This window comes from Rousettus aegyptiacus, unplaced genomic scaffold (genome assembly GCF_014176215.1).
Source record: "Rousettus aegyptiacus isolate mRouAeg1 unplaced genomic scaffold, mRouAeg1.p scaffold_m13_p_3, whole genome shotgun sequence".
Classification (NCBI taxonomy): Eukaryota; Metazoa; Chordata; class Mammalia; order Chiroptera; family Pteropodidae; genus Rousettus; species Rousettus aegyptiacus.
Genome location: NW_023416306.1, coordinates 156157087 through 156171762, shown reverse-complemented (window position 1 = coordinate 156171762; position 14676 = coordinate 156157087). Strand labels below are relative to the sequence as shown.

General features: G+C 35.7%; 1 protein-coding gene and 1 pseudogene across 28 annotated transcripts in view; one reads left to right on the top strand and one right to left on the bottom strand.

Moving 5' to 3' along the window:
* NRXN3 (neurexin 3) overlaps positions 1 to 14676 on the bottom strand; it is a 1418420-nt gene that overhangs the window by 605574 nt on the left and 798170 nt on the right. The gene's annotated exons all lie outside the window — the stretch shown is intronic.
* Positions 5974 to 6092, top strand: LOC118601525 (annotated as a pseudogene).

Genomic DNA, 14676 nt, shown 5'->3' with positions numbered 1-14676 from the left:
GATTACCTAGAATCCTCCTCATTCTAAAGGGAAACTATGGACACAAATGCAAAATATCACCTGGTTATAAAAAATAAGCAGTTTTTGAGATTTTATGAACATGTTTTATATACAAGATCCAGCATGTTTGTTGAACAATAACTAGAGTTATTAAAAAGCCAAGTGAGGAGGATAAATCAATCTTAGAGTAGATCCTTTCAGGCTTTTCTTCAGTGACACACACACACTTAGTGAGCATCACCTCGTACTTTACCTGCTTATTATCTACACTCTGATTTTCCCATCTGACCCTGTCATAAACATCCCTTGATATTTATAGTGTACTGATCATTTGAATGAAAATCATAAGTGGAAATCAACAAGTTGAAGAAAAATTACCTAAAGCTATTCCCTTATAGTAGGAAAAAATTAGTGTCAATATGTGACCATAAAATAAATATACTTTTCAGATTTGTTATTACTTAAAGTGTCAAGAACAAGGGACATTTGCACGTACAATCAACACTCATGTGTGCAACATTCTCTGTAGTTCTGTTAATTTTATGTCTTAGGGCGGGAAATAATCTCCATGGGTCTAAGATGTCTGTTGTTACCAGGACACAAGTAGGAGCCCAAAAATATCAAAGAAAATGCTGAAAGGACAGAGGTGATCCTACTGGCCAGCTCAGGATAATCTGAACACTCAATAAGATTGATGAAAAAATTGCTTAATATTTTTATTGTTGATTAAAACACACTAGGTGTATGAAAGTTCAGAGTTAAAAAAAGTTAATATAAATTATATTCCCATATATTCCAGTTGTAATATAAAAGAAGTATGAACATAATAAAGTATATTTAATTGTTATCGATTTCAATAAGTAGGGGAGAACTAAAATATATGTGCACATACATTTTGTTTTAGTTTTTACTTAGATGCCTGTTTATAAAGTATTTGTGTGGCCGTGTTACTATTGGGTAAGTTGAGAATTGTGAATAAAAGTAAAAAAAAAAAAATACATCAAACAGTCTTGATAAAAAGAAAAAAGAAGGAAGATGCTTACTAAGAGCAGATAAGGTTAGCCAGCTCTGGGCTTTACACCTAATAACCTTGTAGAAAAGGACTCGCCAGTGCAATCTCAAATGACACATTAATCTAACAAGCTAAGGAGAAATAATTACTTGGATTCACCCTCATCTCTGGGGAGGTGGGGAGGTGAAACTGCCAGATGGTTCTCAACTTTTAATAAGTTGTTTATAAGAATATATGTTTTTAATAATGCTAAATAAAGAACAATATCTAATAATGAACATGGTTTATATAATGTTGCCAAGTGTAACTTTTAAAAATATCTTTGGAGAGAGACAGCAATTTGCAAAAAAAAAAAAAAAAAAAATCGGACTTTTGTGAAGGCAGTATGTCCTTAAACATTAATTTAATGATTAAAAAATATAACCTCAGCTTGCTGACCAGCAGCTCAGATGTGATTCACCTTGAGAAGCAACTATATTTAATATATCAGCCAGGCATTGATATATAATCCTAGAAAATATAAAAACGGGTACAGGAATAATGATAAAATGAATAAAACTCATGATTTACTATAGATTTTAGTTTAAGAGTAGACAGTTAAGTGCAAACATATATATTTTAAAGTATTTAACATGTTCTAAAAAAAAATCAGCCATACAAAATATGGAACTAAAGCTTAAAACTTTAAGAGGAATTAATTATCTCATAAAGAAAAATTTAGTTTTTAAAGTTTGGCTTTTTAGAGATATGATTTAAACAAATAAAGCATTTAAACAAAGTATAGACAGTAGTGATTGGTTCTCTCTCTCTGCATAAAAGTCCCTAGAATACTAAGATATCTACTAATACAGTAAAGCGATTTTGTCATATCCCTATTAGCATTACAATCTTAAGGTGGCTTTAAGTCTTCCACGACTAGCATAAACAAAACGTCCTTAAGGAAAACCCCACAGTGCAGTGGTAACCTGGATTGTGAGAAGAGGTTCATAACATTATACAAATTCTTTGCCTCTGTTCATTAAGAAAGATAGAATCCCTTGAAATATAAAATGCCTTACACTTACGTCTAAAAAAATATGTCCATTATAACAGGCCAGGTTATGCTACTGTGACAAGCCAAAAATCTTGACCGCTTAAAATAATAAAGATCTGTTTTTATCTGCTGTGAGTGTACTGGAGGCTTTGCTGTGTGTTGCCTTGATCCTCATCCAAGGACCAGGCTAATGGAATGGTCACTATCTGAAGATGGCTGGTAGCATTGGAGAAGGAGACAGAAAAGCTTTAGAGGATCTCATATCAACATTTAAATGCTTGACCTGGAAGAAACACATGTCACCTCCCTTCACAGCTCATTGGCCTGAAATGATCACATGGTGCTGTTAAAATAGGAAGTTTCAGGAAGTGCAGGCCTACTGTGTCCCCAAAAAATGGAAAGCAAGAAATATCTGATGAACTCAGTTTTATGCTAAAACTTAAGTGAGCAAAATAAAAACCAACTGGTGTTCTCTAAAAAAAAAAAAGAAAGAAAGAAAGAAAAATAATGACACCAAGTTCAGAAATAAGGGCATGGTTTTGTTAATAAAAGTCCTTATTTATATTTTTTCCTACCTATGTCTGGAGACAATTTGTGCTCCCCACTGAGATGGGGGGTCACCATTTCACTGTAGACATACCTTGGTCTCAGCACTAGTCAGCCCCTCCTTATTTCACTAAAATGTGTGCCCTCCATCTTTAAAATGGTTTTGCTTCTTTGGTCAAGAAAACCTAAAAAGAGAGTTTCCTTTATTCACTGTTTATCACTACCTCCACATCGACACCTCACCACATAAACTCTCGTCTTCTAAGAACACACCCAGGTGTTGGGAACATTTCCTCTCCAGGCAAAGCCTAGACCCTGGCGGGATCATTTCCCTGTCAACCCAACAATGACTTTTTCTTATTTTCCTTTTCTTAGAGGGCTCACCTTAAGAAGTGTCTCTTTCAATCTGTCCGATGCTGACAGGTTAATAGCTGGCTTCTGACAAATGCTGCCCAAGACCTGAAACACGCTTTTCTCCCCACTAGCCTTTCCCCCACCCATCTGCTACCTCTAACATTATGTCTGTGTAGCTTTGCAAATAGTAGCTCAGAATTTAGTGCTACACATAGTTTTGAGAGACACATATCAAAAAGAAAGTCCATGAGTTCAGGGAATGTAAAAAAATTCCTTAGGGACAGCTAAATGATCATTTTGTTTGCAGCTTCTAGGACCCAGAACATGCCAATGACCCACGGTCCTTTTTACTAGCTTGGTAGTAAAATGTAAATATGTTCTGATGACCAATGTCACTCCTATTTTTGCAATTATATTAAAAGAAAAGATGCTCTGTACCTTCTGTAGTTAGTACCTTATTTCCATCAAGTCCTTCTCCCCGTGAAGACTATAATACATATATATATGTATATATTACATATATATTTTATATTACATATATATTATATATACATATCTAAAATATACACATATATTATATGTGTGTATACACATATATGTAAACATTTACATATATATTTATATACATAAATATATATGTATATAATATGTAAATATTATGTATATAAATATATATGTAAATGTTTATTGAAATGTGTGAAATTATGGTGAGAGATATAGGCTAAAGTAGAGAATATGTGAGAAACCTATAAATGATATAATATATATGAATATGTATATACATAATACACACTATATACGTACATGAGAAAGGGTGAGCTTAGAAACACATGTGGCTACTTTCTGACAAATATTACTAGAATGCAAACTCCAGGATAGAAACCATGTTTGTCTTGTTCCCTAATATATCTCTAGTGCTTAGAAAGGTACCTAGAAAAGAGTAAACACACAATTTTTTGACTGTAAAAATATCAGCATCTTCCAGTAGATAAAAGTGTGCAGATTATTACCAAAACCAATTTGTTCATGTTCTCCAAAAAGGATTATCACTAGTAACCATTGAATACCCATTCTGGTATATCTTTTGCTGTGTCTTTGCAAAATATTATGAAGACAAATGGATGTTGAAATGAAAATAAAGTCTCCCCCAAATTCTCTAACTATTGCCTGTGAAATGATGATTTCCTGGCACTTGACCTGACAATTCATTTAAAGACTCCTTATACACCATTAAGGGGGACATAGTAGGCACTACTCCATCAGCATCAGTGATCAAAATAACGTCCAGGAGAAAGGTTTCCTTGTTTGTTTGTTTATTAAAATGACATTGGCTAATAAAATTATATAGGTTTCAAGTGTGTAATTCAATAATACTGATAGATGACTGGATAAAGAAGATGTGGTACACATATACAATGGACTATTACTCAGCGATAAGAAAAAATGAGATCCTTGTTTTCAAAATGAAGCAGTCCCCCTGCAACTGTGGCCAAGCCTTGCACCTCCCCACCTCACAGGACACTTGAACATGTGAACAGAAACTGAGCCAGAGCTTTATGAGTGTGGTGTGTATAACGGGGTCAGCCTAGCAGGAAAAAATGCTGCAGTAATTTTGCACCCATTACAGCCTAGAAATGAAAGCTATGAAAGAAAAAGGGTATACAGCAGAAAGTTAGAAGTCGACAGATGTCTCTGTAATGAACTCTCACAAAGAAAAGCTCTTCTCTGTGTCCCCTTCCATTAGCCAGCTGCACAGCTTCTCTCACTAATGGAGAACTACCCCCACCAGCCTCTGGAGGCACAAAGTTGAATTGGATGGCTTTTCCTTCTCCACCCAGGTCTCAGATTCTGTGGAGGATGGGGCTGGTTATTCATGGAGACCAGGTTCCAAGAACCACATCCTCACAGCAACTAAATTTTGTGCTTTTGGAGACGCATCACTTTGGCTTTTGGACAGCCTATCTTCAAATCCCAATTCTACCAGTTATGATCTAGGTGACCTTTAGTGTATTTGTTATCCTCTTTAACCTTTAGTTTACATAGATGCATAATAGAACAATAACAGATTATACCCCTATGGGCTTACTATGTCTATATATCTCTATACTTATATCTATTATCAATCTCACTCTTTATATATATTTATATGTATGTATGTATGTATGTATGTATGTATGTGTGTATGTGTGTGTGTGTGTATGTATATATATATATGCAAAATACTTGGTCTAGTCCTTAGAAAGTGCTCAAAAATTGATGGCTATTATTATTGATACTATTAGTACTAGTAACAGGAAAAATATATATGACATTCTATCATGGAATAAAATATATGGTGGCTTCCTATAAAGCAAACATTAAGTTTGTGAGAATATATAATTCTCAGATGATTTATTTGTCTGAAGCATAACACACCAGAATAGTACTTTTTTCCAAGCAATACTGGACTAAGTTCTAGAGAGGTAGATAACTTGCTTTTCCTGGGAATAATGAAACATATTTTCTCCTGGAAAATCAAAATGATAGCTAATCTCAAATGGGATGGTGAGTGTCTCCTTTGATTTTCCTGAATATCTGTGAATTTCTTACATTGCTGCCAGAGTGATATTTCTGAAGCATACAACTGATTTTATACTTCCCTTCTAAAAGAATACTCTTTTAGCACTTGTAGAAGTTATGAATGTCTAAAGGGGCAAAGACACACCAATAATGTACACTTGGTTGGTTATAAAGGGAAGGGAGAAGGATTAGAAAAAGATGATGCTAAATGTTTTCCCCCTAGTGAACTGTCAAATGGTGATTACCACCAGTGGAAATATGAAAGTCTCTTACTATGAGATTAGGTTTAGTTTGAGTAAATTAAGCTTAAGATGCATGTGGCTTACCCAGACGATGTTCATAAGCAGTTGGAAATCTAGGCTGGGATTCAAGAGTAATGACAGATTTAAATGCCAAGAGTAAATGCCAGATGTACCTTTGGTACATCCACACAGTGGAAGACTGACAGCATTAAAAAGGAATGAATTAGGTCTGCAGCCATGCCCCTCTGAATGTGCCTGATCCCGTCTGATCTCGGAAGCTAAGCAGGGTCAGGCCTGGCTACTACTTAGAAGGGAGAACACCTAGGAATACCAGGTGCTGCAGGTGTTTTTTTCTTGTTTTGTTTTGTTTTTGTTTTTTAAAGAAATGAACTACCGATACACAAACGTGGATAAATCCCAAATGCATTATGTTAATGAAAGGTGCCAGATTCAAATTGCATTTACACGACATTCAGGAAAAGACAGATGCATAGGGATGAAGAGCAGATCGATAGTTGCCAGGGCTGAGGGTGGGAGGCGGGTCTGACGACAAAGGGGCAGCATGATGGAACTGGGGAGGGAGTGGTGGTTCATATCTTGATTGAAATGGTGGTTACATGACTGTGCCTTTGTCAAAACTCATAGAACTGTGTACCAGCAAGAGTAAATTTTGCTGTATGTAAATTTAAAAAATAATTAAACACACACAAAAACAAAAGAAAAAATGTCTGAGACATGATAAAGTTTAAGAACCAGTGATCGAGACAACCAAAAGTTGCATGAAAGTCAAAAAAGATGAACTTAGGAAAAGTTCAGTTAATGTGCTCATTTGAATATTGAATTGTAGCATTTGGGGGACCACTTTTAGTAGTGATACAGAAAAAAAAGCGAATTGTGGGATGTGTTCCAGAAAGTGGGCAGTGAGGAGGTAGAGGCAGGCATTGAAGACTATTTTTCTAAGAAATTAGTCATGACGTGAAGAGAGAAAATACAGTAATTTTAAACCTTTGCATTGTCAAGAGACATTTTGATTTTGCTCTGGGATAAAGGAGACAATTCATTCCATGGTCAGGGGAAAAAAAGTCAATGAAGGGTTAGAGATCGAAGCTACTAAGGCTAGAGAGGTTAATTGATGGAGGAAGGCGGTCAGTCAAGTTGGGCAACCGGCCACTCTGTCTACTCACTCTTGCTCACATGGCTGAGACTTTCAAAGTCCACTGCACAATGAGGCCTCTAGGTAGACTGTTCTGGCATACTGCTTATAGTTTTGGTACAAATAGGAAATCATTTTGTAAGAATATACAACTTCCTCGTGGTCAATATGGGCCATGCCTTGGCCTGTTGTAATCATTCTCAAATATGATTTTTGGCAACTCCCCTGCCCCTAGCAAGAGACATCTGACAACATGTTTTTATTTCACAAGTGGAGGGGGGTGCCACTTGGCATCGTGTGGGTACAGGTCAAGGATGCTGCTAAACATCCTATAATGCACAGAAGAGCCTCTAGCAATAAATTATTTGACATGAAATGTCAACCATGCTGAGGCTGAGAAACCCTGGTCTACTGAGAACAACTCATTTTATCACTGGGTTGTACTATGTGAATTTTATGTTATAATGCCTAGTCTCTGCAGGTGTGCAATTTGCATCTAAACTCTAATTTTGCCTAATATTTTGAATTACTGCCATCCTACTACAAAGAGAGGCTCACCTAGTTTAACCATAAATCTCATAACATTTCAGCCCAAGAAATTTACCTTTAACAGTATCACTATGTATTTTGTTCTATATTTGATCCAAAGGCTAAGAGATGTGCATCTTACATGCAACTGCTCACATATTATTCATTTATGGCCAATAGAATATATTTATTCAGAAACTAAACTTTATAGAGTCCAAAGATGAGCCTTGCTTTCTCCAGGGCATTGCATTCTACATTGTTTAAACTCTCCAAACCGAGACATGTGTGTACAACACTTCTGAAAGTGCTTATTTTGCTTTTCTATACACATAGTCTGTTGAACAAGTCAACAAAGATGCCAGTTCTTTACATTAATACCATGTCCTAGTTTATTCATTCAAAGTTTCAAGAATCCAAACACGTAACAGAGAGCTCTGCCAAAAATTACAGAAGGAAGGAACAGACAACAGTCGATTTGTTTGAAAGATCCATTGTCCACAATATTGCTGCCAGCCTGGCTTCGAGGCTGATATACAAGTGAATGCAAAATGCATCCTTCATGCCTTCCCCTACCAATCCACTCCTACGTGCTGGATTACCCATAACCACAAGGTGACAAGAGAAAATAAAAGGAAGAAAGTAGGGGATTGGGAAGAAAAGGGGCCTGCAGCTACAGGAAGAAGTACTAGTGCTGCAAAGAGTTACTTTTTAAACATCTTCTCTTGGAACATTTAAGATTAATGGTTATGCGTAGGAAGAAAGAATCTGTTGATATTTTAGTCATTTGTATGTACTCAGCGTATTTTTTAAAAATAAAATGATAGAATACCATAATTAAATGATTACTCAGAAGTAGACTATATTAGGTTTTGTGGATATTGCTTAAAATGAACTATAACTTCTTTTGATTTCTGGCTTTGAAAGTTTTAGATAGATAACTTAGGCATGCACAAATTAGTCCTCCTTTCTCCATTATGGGGAACAAATTGTTGAGAACACTGAGGACAGATTAACCTGTTAAATTTGTTCCCTTCACAAAATAATACTAATGGCTGCCCATTTTTCCTTTCCAAAGCTCTCCTTTTTTTTCTAGTGTTCTTTTGAGCCTGTGATTACACAAGAAATTACAGTTAAATTCTAGTATCTGAATACTTGTTAATACAATGCTACAAAGGGAGGGTGGACTTAGGATTCAGGGCTGTGAGCTGTTGGGAAAAGCAGCACAGGTGAAAGGTAAGAACTGATGATATCTCCTGGTGGAAAATATTTGAGATTTCCTTATGGTTCCAGGAACAGTTAGCAGCCAAAGTCTATTTAGTCCTTCAAATTGCTTGTACTCATATCACTTAATTCCTGCCCCTTTAACTCATACTTGTCTTTTTGTACTCCTCCAGAATTGAGGGTTCTTAGCCTTCATATTCTTTTTTCTTTCTTCCTCTTCCATTCTCAATCTCCTACATCAACTTTTTTTTTTTGAGATAACTCCCAATTAACAGAGAATTGTAAATATAGTAGAAGTCCCAGATACCCTTCACTCATCTTCCCCTTATGTTAACATCTTACATAACCAAAGGGCAAAGATCGAAACCAGGAAGTTGACCTTAATACAATGCGGTTAACCAAACTACTATCATACTACTTGTCATCCAAACAAGTACCCAATGCATTCTTCCTGTTAGCAAATAAGTACTAAGTTCCTAATACACACTATGCACCATTCTAAGCACTTGGTTCAAATTAGTGAATAAAGAAGGTAAAAATGACATTAGCACCCTCATGGAACTTACATTCTAGCTGATAGAAGACAGCTCAGTTCATTTTGAAGGCAGCATTATTACTGAATATCATTTTACATTGCACAAGGGTGGGTCTAAAGGGCACAGAGGACAATCCTGGTTGAAAGTCAGCCCCCACCATTAGTTCACGTGAGTTGCCCCCAACGTGTTCTCTTCACAGTTTTGTATTTGCCTTCTTTTAACCCTCTTAAAACTTTCAAGCTATCTTTCTTTTCTGTGTTTGTGTCCCGAAAATAGCTGTTTGGATATTAGTTATTGCTACTTTTCCAAAATTTTTCCAATTGCAACAAAACTGGGTAAATTAGAATAATGGAACCATATACATGTAATTGTCTACTATAAGTACAATATCCTTTGACTTTACCTACAAACATAATGCCAAATAAAAGAAAGGTAGGAATTTTTATTTCATACATCTTATTAGCCATGCTGCCTGATTTTCAAAAGCCTTTCATATCTTATTTTTTTTATAGAAAACTACAGACTCATAGAGATTTGGTCTCGCATGCTTTTTTTGTAGGCACTGGGAATGTGAGCCAATGCTATTCTCAAGGTTAAATTCACTCCAGCATAACTGGATGGTACTTGCAAACCCATTTAATAATCTCCTTAAAGCCCTACATACAGGAAAATGAGGCTAGATGGTTTTAAAAAACACACAAAAAAACATTGAGTACAGTTACTAAAATGGCCATCCAAAAAATACGTAGTGTGTGAAAGAGAGAGAACAACTGACAGAGAAAAAAATTTTTAACAAATCTAGGCAGGACTCCAAAGCCAGTGAGATCTTAGAGCAAGGTGTTGCAAAATTCCCACAAGCTGGGGGACGATCTATTTAACTGGCCATTTCTTTCATGCATGGCATTAAAAGGGAAGCTCTGCCTATAATCTGACCCTGGCTTATTCTTTGCCAAGTTTCTTAACCTTCCTGCTTCTGCTGAAGACATTTCTTTTATTTCCCCAGACTTTTGAAGAAAATTACTCCCAAACCTTTGCTTATAGAACAAATATTAAGAAAGAAATACATTAGTAAGAGATACAATTATCAAGCTATTGTGAGATGAATCCTCATTTCTGGATAAAGTGGTAGGCTAATTTTTTAAAGCTACAAACTTCATGGCAACCCCAAATCAGTTTAAAAGTATCGGTGGGTGAGGCAACCCCGAACTAGTTTAAAAGACACTGGGTGAGGCTCAGATGAAGCCACCAACCATGCCATAGTCTTGTTAATAAACACCAGGAAGAGACTGCAAGTCAATTTAATTAATATGATACTCACTGAATATCACGTAAAAAAAAAAATGTCTTTGGACATTGAAATAGTACATTCTACCTAAAGAAAAATGATCATGTCATCCACCCTAGCAAGTAGGTTATTTTTGAGAGTGATTACAAGGGAAATAAGGATGCTTCAAAGCGCCAATCTCAAAAAGTTAGAGATTTAGAGTTTTAATTTAGCCCAATAATGATGTCTCCACATTGGTTCTCTTCAAGTTTTCTCCCAGTTCTCTCACAGCAGGGTAGATAATATAATTTTCCCATTTCTCTTCTCTCTATTCTACACCACAAATTACCTCTCCATCTCCAAAGGAGAAAATAAAAGGTACCCCTCCCCTGAAGTGTTTTGGAGTATATGTACATTATGGTGTTATATTAAGCTAGAAACAGAGAACTGATTCATTTTAGGGAAAAAATGTATCGCTTTCGGTGCCATTCAGAAGCATTTGTTATATTGCAGTGTGATCATCATGGATATGGACAGTTTAAGATTGCTATATATTAGTTTTTATTTCAAGTTTCAAACAGACCTCCTTAACGTTTAGAACTGTGAGAGCAACTATGCCCTTCATAGCTGTTATGTAACCTTTCAGTTTGATGTCTTACATATCTGGCTAATATATGGTTTCTGGTGAGTGCTTTACTATATCTGTCAGACAGTAAAGTCTGAGGCCAATATGGATGAATGTATTCTTGAAGTTTCCAAAATATTTACTGATGATGAATGTATAACAGGCGATTTTCATTCTAGGCAAAAGAGAACTGGTCTGTTATTCCATGAGTATTCACATAAAATACTCTTCTTGAAAATGGTTTAGAAAAAAAAAATAATTCAGGTTTTATAAAGATCAATCTTGAAATATAGGGCTATCTTAAACTGCCACCCAATCCAAGGGCATCCACTTTTATAAGCTCATATGGACATCCTGTCCTTCTAAACATTGCCACACACACGCACGCACGCACACACACACATGTTTGCAATACAGTGACACATATCCGCTGTCATTTCCATATATACAAATCCTACCACCTCACATAGTTCCCAAGATGACCTTCAACCACTATGAAAATTACTGTTTTGTTTGTGATACAAGGAGAAGATATCATTCATATTTCATGATTTTCTCTGGCACATTCAGATTTGTCCTGACTGAAATAAACTATATTTTAGCTCCAGGTGAGACGTAATCTTTTTTTTTTTTTTTTTTGATTTGTATTAGAGAATCCAAGTCAAATCGAATATAAATTCTAGGCTAATAAAACACATTTCTATTCCTACCCCAGTCTTCTCCATCTCAGTAAACACTGCCACCGTCCACTCAGCCTTGCAAGTCAAAACGAGGAGACATTCTCAGTGTCTCCCTTTCCATTACTCCTACCCCTAGCTCCCTATCCATGAATTATCAGCACATTTTGTTAACTCTACCCTAAAAGTATACTTCCAGCACATCTACTCTTCTCCATTCTCCTTATTTAAAGCCTCCTAAGGAATTTTCTCCCTTCCTATCTGTCCCCGTCTCCTGCAATCCATTTTCCATAAAGCAGCTAGAGTATCCTTTCAAAATCTAAATCAGTAAGTCATTCTCTCAAGTAAAACCACCAATGTTTTCTATTACTTTTAGAAATTACATCTTAATGGCATACCACGGCCTTCAATGCTCTGCAGAGTTTGGCCAGCATCCTTACTGATTTTCTTTCTACCCTTCTTGCTCTCTCTATTCTAACCACTGAACCCTTACTCTTCATGGAGCACTAATCCTCCTCAAAGGCCATATACTCAGAACATGGCTGGCTGCTTCTCAGCCTGCATGTATCCAATTCAGTATTCTCAGAGAGAAACACACTATATATTCTTCCTCAAAGCCAATTATCATCTATCACATCACCCCGTTAATTTCAATGTAGGGCTGGTGACAGTCCATCATTATTTTATTTGCATATCCATGTATGTATATATTGCAAGACTCTATCAACAGAATTTAATATCCTTGATGTCAGGGAACAGGTTGGCCATTTGTCTCTATCCTCAATGACTAGCACACTGCCTGTCCTAAAATAAGGTCCTCAATAAGCTGCTGGAAAATAGAAAAAAAAAAAGATGAGTTGAAAAGATAAATAAATTCCCTCTCTTGACTCATTGCATTGGGAATCACCTTCACACAGTGGGTGTACTGCATTCTCTGCTCACTGAGGCCCTTAGTGGCCTCGTCAGTAAAATAATAAAATTGTATTAAATAATTTTTCCAGTCCTTGAGTTGAAGAGACTTGTTAGCTCAAATCAGCAGAATAATATAAGCTATTAGTAACAGAATTAGTCACAGAATACTGATTCATTAGTCAGTATACTTTTATTTTACTTTCTATACCTGCATAAAGGAAACAATATCTATGTATATGTTGCTTTTTCTATCTGTCTAAACTATATATTTCTATCTCTCCCTATCTACCAATAGTCTATACTTTTTTTAAATCATGTTTTAGAAAATAAAAACTTAGACTTCAAGATCCATTTTGATTTGGGAACAGATATAAAAATACACTATATTAACTAATTGTATTCACTGATAAGAGCTCATTCCTATATACTTTCTCTTGAATCTCCTGCTTATTGTGCATAGAGATATTCTATCTGGTGAATTTCATAAGCCTTTCGATTATCCTTAATAAAAGAACGCTCTTTATAGTAAATTATTATATATTCTCAATTATGGTAAGTTTCACATGGTATTCCAAAATTTAATGGCAATTTTACAAAGGTATTAGATATTTTAAAGTTTCTTTGTTGTAATTAGAGAATGTGTTCAGAGGCATGGAAGATAAAGTGATCATGTGGCAAGAGCGAATGAAAATGCATTACTTTCTAAAATTAGTTTTAATTTTTCCCTTTTTGCTCATATTTTTGAGTGTTTTATTTTTTCTTATGTACACTCCCCAAATAGGTTCCAACTCTTAAGATACGTTTCCAACGTATTTGTCTCCCCTCATCTGACTTCCTACCATTATCCAGGGCCATCATCCTCTGGTGCCCATTTAGGGGTGACAGACCTGAAATTTACTGACCTCGACGTCACAGGAAAAGAACGTCTATGGTGACATATTGGTGAGGAAGAAAGAAGGTTGGAGGTCAGAAAATGGGGAGAAATGCTAATCTAAAAAAAAAAAAAAAGAAAAACTATAGAAAGAACAGTCTGTCTCCAAATAGTTACTTAGAATCTGCTATGTGCTAATTATTGGGTATATAGTGGTGTTAAAGACAGAAGCAACACTTGTCTTCCAGGGGGCTTAAAATCAAGTAGGCTAGAAAGAGAAAAGGCAAGAAAGAAAATAACAACAACAACATCAATAATAATAGAAGAGGAGGAGGAAGAAGAAAAAAACTAGATTAAAGAAATGAAGATAATATTATCATAAGGAGGAAATGATTTCTTTTAAATCCATTATTTTCCCCACTGTGGACCTGCCTCTGGCTTTAGTATTTTCTCTGGTGCCAGTTATAATTAGAAACTTATATTTCTCCAATGGTTCTCTGACGCAGGCTTTTCTGTTAAGTTTTTAAGTAGTTTTAGCTCTTTAGCAATCTTCTCTTTCTTGTACTGAGAGAAGGAAGGTGTCCAGTTGTGCTTGAGACTGGGTATGAATTTGAGATTTGGGGAGGCATGAGGAAGTTCTTGGGAAAGAAGATGGAAACTAAAGAAGACCATTCTGAAGCAACTTTATTAATGTATGGAATTTGGAAGGGCCAGGAGAATGGAATGAATGATCACTCTAAAACACCAACAAAAGAAATGTATTAATGCATATTGCAAGACTTTTCTATTGTATGAACAGATGCACACTCTAATGTCAGTGATTCATATTGTTTTAGTGCTCTTTAACACAGATATTACAAGTAAAATCACACACACACACACACCCCTACATCTGAAACATCCTATTCTCTTGTTTAGAAGCTTTCTACAAGATATTTTTTTTATGAAAAGGTAGACAACCCAACTGTGACTAAGCAAGCTCTTTCTTCAGCTGGAGGTAATTTGTATAGGTAATACTTGTGCATAAGATTTAAAATGTTATTCATAAATGAAAGTGATGCTACCAATCAAATTGGATTATGTTTCATGGTGGTGGCATACATGTGCCATGATCAAGTCACTTTTCTCATCCAGTTTTATTTA